A 6,148-nucleotide genomic window follows, 5' to 3' on the forward strand; every position below is an offset into this window, starting at 1 on the left:
TGACTCCACCCACTACTATCCTTGATTGGCTCTAATCTTTCTCTAGACATTTTTAAAATTCCTGATGTACCTGTAGAAAGCTTTAGGGTTTTCCTTGATCCTATCTGCCAATGACGTCTCATGTTATGCTGGCTCTTCTTCGTGCTCTCTTTCGGTCTTTCCTGGCTAACGTGTAACTCTCAAGCGCCCTAACTGAGCCTTCAAGTCTCTTCCTAACATAAGCCTTCTTCTTCCACTTGACAAGAGATTCAGCTTCTTTAGTAAACCACAGCTCTCTCACTTGACCACTTCCTCCCTGCCTGACAGGTACATACTTATCAAGAACACACAGAAGCTGTTCCTTGAATAAGCTCTACATTTCAATTAAGCCATCCCTGCTGCTTCCTTCCCCATCCTATGCATCCTAAATCTTGCCTAATCGCATCATAACTGCCTTTTTCCCGAGCAATAATTCTTGCCCTGCGGTATGTACCTATCCCTTTCCATCACTAAAATAAACATAACCGAATTGTGATCACTATCACCAAAGTACTCACCTACCTCCAAATCTAACACCTGGCCAGATCCATTACCCAGTACCAAATCCAGTGTGGCCTCTCCCTTTGTTGGCTTGTCCACATACTGTTTCAGGAAACCATCCTACACACATTGGACAAAAACTGACCCATCTCAACTACTTGAACTATAGTATTTCCTGTCAATATTTGGAAAGTTAAAGACCCCAGAACAACTGCCCTGTTACTCTCGCTCCTTTCCAGAATTATCTTTGCAATCCTTTCCTCTACATCTCTGGAACTATTTGGAGGCCTATTGAAAGCTCCCAACAGGGTGACCTCTCCTTTCCTGTTTCTAACTTCAGCCCATACTACCTCAGTAGACATGTCCTTATCAAATGTCCGTTCTGCTACCATAATACTGGCCTTGATTAACAATGCCACCCCGCCACCATCCCCCCACCATCTACCATCTCTGTTCTTACTGAAACATCTGAACCCTGGAACCTACAACAACCATTCCTGTCCCTGCTCTATCCATGTCTCCGAAATGGACACAACATCCAAGTCCCAGGTACCAAGTCCCAGATGCTGCAAGTTCACCCACCTTATTCCGGATGCTCCTGGCGTTGAGGTAGACACACTTCGCTTGCGACATTGAAACCTCATTTCTGACGTCATGACTCTCAACCTCCTGGAACTACAATCCAGTTCCCATCCCCCTGCTGAATTATTTTAAGAGGATTAGCAAATTTCCCTCAAGATATTGGTACTTCTCTGGTTCAGGTGTAGACCACTCAGTTTGTAGAGGTCCCACCTACCCCAGAATGAGCCCCAATTATCCAGGTATCTGAAACCCTCCCTCCTGCACCATCCCTGTAGCCATGTGTTGAACTTCTCTCTCTCCCTATTCCTTGGAGGTTTGGTGTGGACTTGTCAGGCTGAAGGGCCTGTTTCCATACTGTAGGGATTCTAAAGCAAAGTCCAGGAGAATCGCAGGCAACAATACATACTTACTTTGAATAGATGGTCAGTGAAAAGATGTCACCTATCCCAACAGCCACAGATCCACCTTTACCCACGGTCACTACCACAAATGTTAGATTGGCTTTCTTGAGAGTGAACCCATGGAGTCTGAGTGTACTACTGGGGACTCCATCCAGGACTGTTGCTTTCTGTGTGGACCGGCTGGTGGGAGTATTCACAAAGATATTTAATCTCTCCTTACTACAAACTGAAGTCCCAACCTGCTTCAACAACACCACCATAATCCCAGTGCCAAAGAAAAATCGTGCAACATGCCTTAATGACTATCATCCAATGGCTCTGATCTCCATAATTGTGAAGTGCTGTGAGAGGTTAGTCATGGCCGACATCAATCCAGCCGACCAAATTGTCTTCATCCTTTGTAGATTGCCTACCAGCACAACAGGTCCACAGTAAACATTACCTCCTTGGCCACACTCCAACAGCAAACATCAGCCTGCTGGCCTACACGCATCCCTGGAATATTCACGTTACATATTAATGATCTGGATGAAGGAGGTGAGTGCATTGTTACAGTGTTTACAGATGGCACAGAGACGGGTGGAGGGACAGATAGTGTTGAGGAAGTGGGGAGACTGCAAAAGGACTTGGACAGGCTGGGAGAGCGGGCAAAGGAATGGCAGATGGAATATAATTTGGGAAAGTGTGAAGTTATGCAGCTTGGTAGGAAGATTAGAGGCTTGGACTAATTTCTAAATGAGAAAAGGCTTCAGAAATCTGAAGCACTAAAGAACTTGGGATTTTCTTAAGATTAGCGTGCAGGTTCAGTTGGCAGTTATGAGGCAAATGCTATGTTAGCATTCACTTCAAGAGGGTTAGAGTACAAGAGCAGGAATGTAACATTGAGGCTGCATAATGCTCTGGTCAGACTGCATTTGAAATGTTGAGTTTTGGGCCCTGTTTCTCAGGAAGGATGTACTGGCCTTGCAGGGGGGGTGGGGGGGTCCAGGGGAAGTTTACAAGAATGATCTTTTCTGAACCCTTTCAAGTTTCAAAATGTTCTCCCTAAAGCAGGGAGACCAGAATTGAATGCAGTATTTCAAAAGTGGCCTAACCAATGTCCTGCACAGCCACAACATGACCTCCCAACTCCTATACTCAATGCACTGACCAGTAAAGGCAAGCATGCCGAACACCACCTTCACTATCCTGTCTACCGAAGACTACTTTTGGAAATTTTTAAGGTAAGATGTGTTTGTGTCACCCTCTGACCACTGACTATCTGTTACAGCCTGCAGTGGAAGATGATCTGTTATAAAATGACAACACCTTGATGCGTTCAATCCTCTTGATAAATGTGAACAGAGTGGTTATAACGCTGATCCAGTAACAGTTCAGGCCTCCCCCATACTCTCCAGACCCTAACCCGTCACTACACAAAGACGCTTTTCCTCATTATGAAATTGGGAAGATCTGGTGGGTTCGGCAGAAATGTAATTCTCAACATCAAGAGCAAATCCTCTGCTCCTCCATCGATGTGTTGAACATTGAGCGGAAAGTCTCACTGGTGAGTGACGAGGGGCTGAGGGCCATCTCCTGCAGACGTGAATATCTCTGAATTATTGGGGCAGTGGATAAAGGTGGAGAAGCAAACCACCCCCTTTCCCCGACATGTGCCACCAAAGGAATGAAGGACACACCAACATCTCCACATGATTATGAAGATGTGGGAGGGGTGACCACAGACAGAAAAAGCGATAAACCCCAAAGGGGGAGATGCATAACCAACCCCCCCCCCCCCCCCCCCCCACTCCCCAGGCATCACAGGGGGCGTGTGGTGAAACCCAACCCCCAGTCATTAGGAACCAAGTGGGTACCCACCTCACCACAGCTCTGGCCCACCGGGAGCAGCGACACTCCAAATGTGGAGCAGAACATGACAACAACTCTGTCTGATGCAGAAAGAGACGTTCATGGCTTTGAACTCACCCCAATGTCACTAGATCAGGTCAATGCCCCCAGGGAGGAATGAGACAACACCCTCAGGCCCAATCGAGGAGTAAAACCTCCCCCCGGGCCTGCAATATACAACCACTCCTCCAGCTGACTGGGCAGGAGCTGGCCCAGTGATAAGACCATGGGTGAACTGATATTTGGATTCTTAGCAATCTTTAATGCTGGCAATTTCCAAAACCAATTTGTATATGCATCGTGTTAAAGTCACTTGGGGATGTGTTTCCCCACTGGCTTACCCAGCTAACATTAAAGCAGATCTCCTGTTTCTGCAGGAGTGAGGGTTCGTGCACCTCGGCAGCTACACGAGACGGTCAAACTATGGACCCATGGGCTTTCCATTTGGTTGGGGGGAAATGATAGCCATTCCTCCAGCCTGGGGATTCTGCTGTGAGGAAGCAACTTCACCATCTCCGAGGTTATGGAGGTAGTGAGTAGGTACCACCTTGGAGCAGACGTTATGTACAGCAACCCTCACCTGACACAAATTAATCTGTACGCACCAGTGGGAAAGAGTGAGCAGCTGGTCACTCTACAGCACCTCCCACTGTCCAGCCTGGGGTCACTCTACAGCACCTCCCACTGTCCGGCCTGGGGCCACTCTACAGCACCTCCCACTGTCCGGCCTGGGGTCACTCTACAGCACCTCCCACTGTCCGGCCTGGGGTCACTCTGCAGCACCTCCCACTGTCCGGCCTGGGGTCACTGCAGCACCTCCCACTGTCCGGCCTGGGGTCACTGCAGCACCTCCCACTGTCCGGCCTGGGGTCACTCTACAGCACCTCCCACTGTCCAGCCTGGGGCCACTCTACAGCACCTCCCACTGTCCGGCCTGGGGTCACTCTGCAGCACCTCCCACTGTCCGGCCTGGGGTCACTCTACAGCACCTCCCACTGTCCGGCCTGGGGTCACTCTACAGCACCTCCCACTGTCCGGCCTGGGCTCACTCTGCAGCACCTCCCACTGTCCGGCCTGGGGCCACTCTACAGCACCTCCCACTGTCCGGCCTGGGGTCACTCTGGCCAGAGACCTCGACTGCTTCCTCAATGCAGATGGACGTCTGGAGGAGCTCCACATCCAGATTCATGAGAGAAACGGTTGAGGTCACCAAGCTGCATGGGGCTCCCTTTTGGAACGGCAGGCGGTGACCAGTGGGGTACCACAGTTTTTTACAATATACATTCACGATATAGATGATGGTATTAAAAGTAATATTAGCATATTTGCTGATGACACAAAGCTGGGTGGTTGGTGAAATGTGAGGAGGATGTTAGGAGATTACAGGGTGACCTGGACAGGTTAGGTGAGTGGTCAGATGCATGGCAGATACAGTTTAATGTGGATAAATGTGTGGTGGCAGGAACAGGAAGGCAGATTACTACCTAAATGGAGTCAAGTTAGGTAAAGGGGCAGTACAGAGAGATCTGGGTGTTCTTGTACACCAGTCAATGAAGGTAAGCATGCAGGTACAGCAGGTAGTGAAGAAGGCTAATAGCATGCTGGCCTTCATAACAAGAGGGATTGAGTATAGACGCAAAGAGGTTCTTCTGCAGCTGTACAGGGCCGTGGTGAGACCACACCTGGAGTACTGTGTGCAGTTCTGGTCTCCAAATTTGAGGAAAGACATTCTGGCTATTGAGGGAGTGCAGCGTAGGTTCACGAGGTCAATTCCTGGAATGGCGGGATTACCTTACGCTGAAAGACTGAAGCGACTGGGCTTGTGTACCCTTGAGTTTAGAAGACTGAGAGGGGGTCTGATTGTGATGTATAAGATTATGAAAGGATTGGACACTCTGGCAGCAGGAAACATGTTTCCGCTGATGGGTGAGTGCCGAACCAGAGGACACAGCTTAAAAAAAGGGGTAGGCCATTTAGGACAGAGATGAGGAGAAACTTCTTCACCCAGAGAGTGGTGGCTGTGTGGAATGCTGTGCCCCAGAGGGCAGTGGAGGCCCACTCTCTGGATACTTTCAAAAAAGAGATGGATAGAGCTCTTAAGGATAATGGAATCAAGGGTTATGGAGATAAGGCAGGAACAGGATACTGATTGAGGATGATCAGCCATGATCATAATGATTGGTGGTGCTGGCTCGAAGGGCAGAATGGCCTACTCCTGCACCTATTGTCTATTGTTTATTGTTTAATTCTACTCTTATGTCCTATGGTGCAGTGATACTCACTGACTATAAATCTATTGCCCCTTGAAAGATGAGACCGCTGTCTGTTCTCAGAAGCAGATTCCATCAGATTGTTTAATTTGAACAAACACACCCTGGCTGTTACTGAATAAAGGTGAAAGTTGTCACTGTTTGATGTCTAATTCAAGAATGTGGTGGTCCCTCATTGAACAGCGAGAAGATATTACACTCCATTGGTCATTCAGGAAAGTTAGCATTTCCTTACCAAGGATCTAAGATGGAGACACTAATAATGGGTGACTTAGAGTCAGAGTCATCGAGATGTACAGCACCGAAACAGACACTTCAGTGCAACTTTTCCATGGCAACCACAAATCCTAACCCAATCTAGTCCCATTTGCCAGCACTTGACCCATATCCCTCCAAACCCTTCCTAGTCATATACTCATCCAGATGCCTTTTAAATGTTGTAATTGTACCAGCCTCCACCACTTCTTCTGGCAGCTCATTCCATAC

Source organism: Chiloscyllium plagiosum, chromosome 12 (genome assembly GCF_004010195.1).
Source record: "Chiloscyllium plagiosum isolate BGI_BamShark_2017 chromosome 12, ASM401019v2, whole genome shotgun sequence".
NCBI lineage: Eukaryota > Metazoa > Chordata > Chondrichthyes > Orectolobiformes > Hemiscylliidae > Chiloscyllium > Chiloscyllium plagiosum.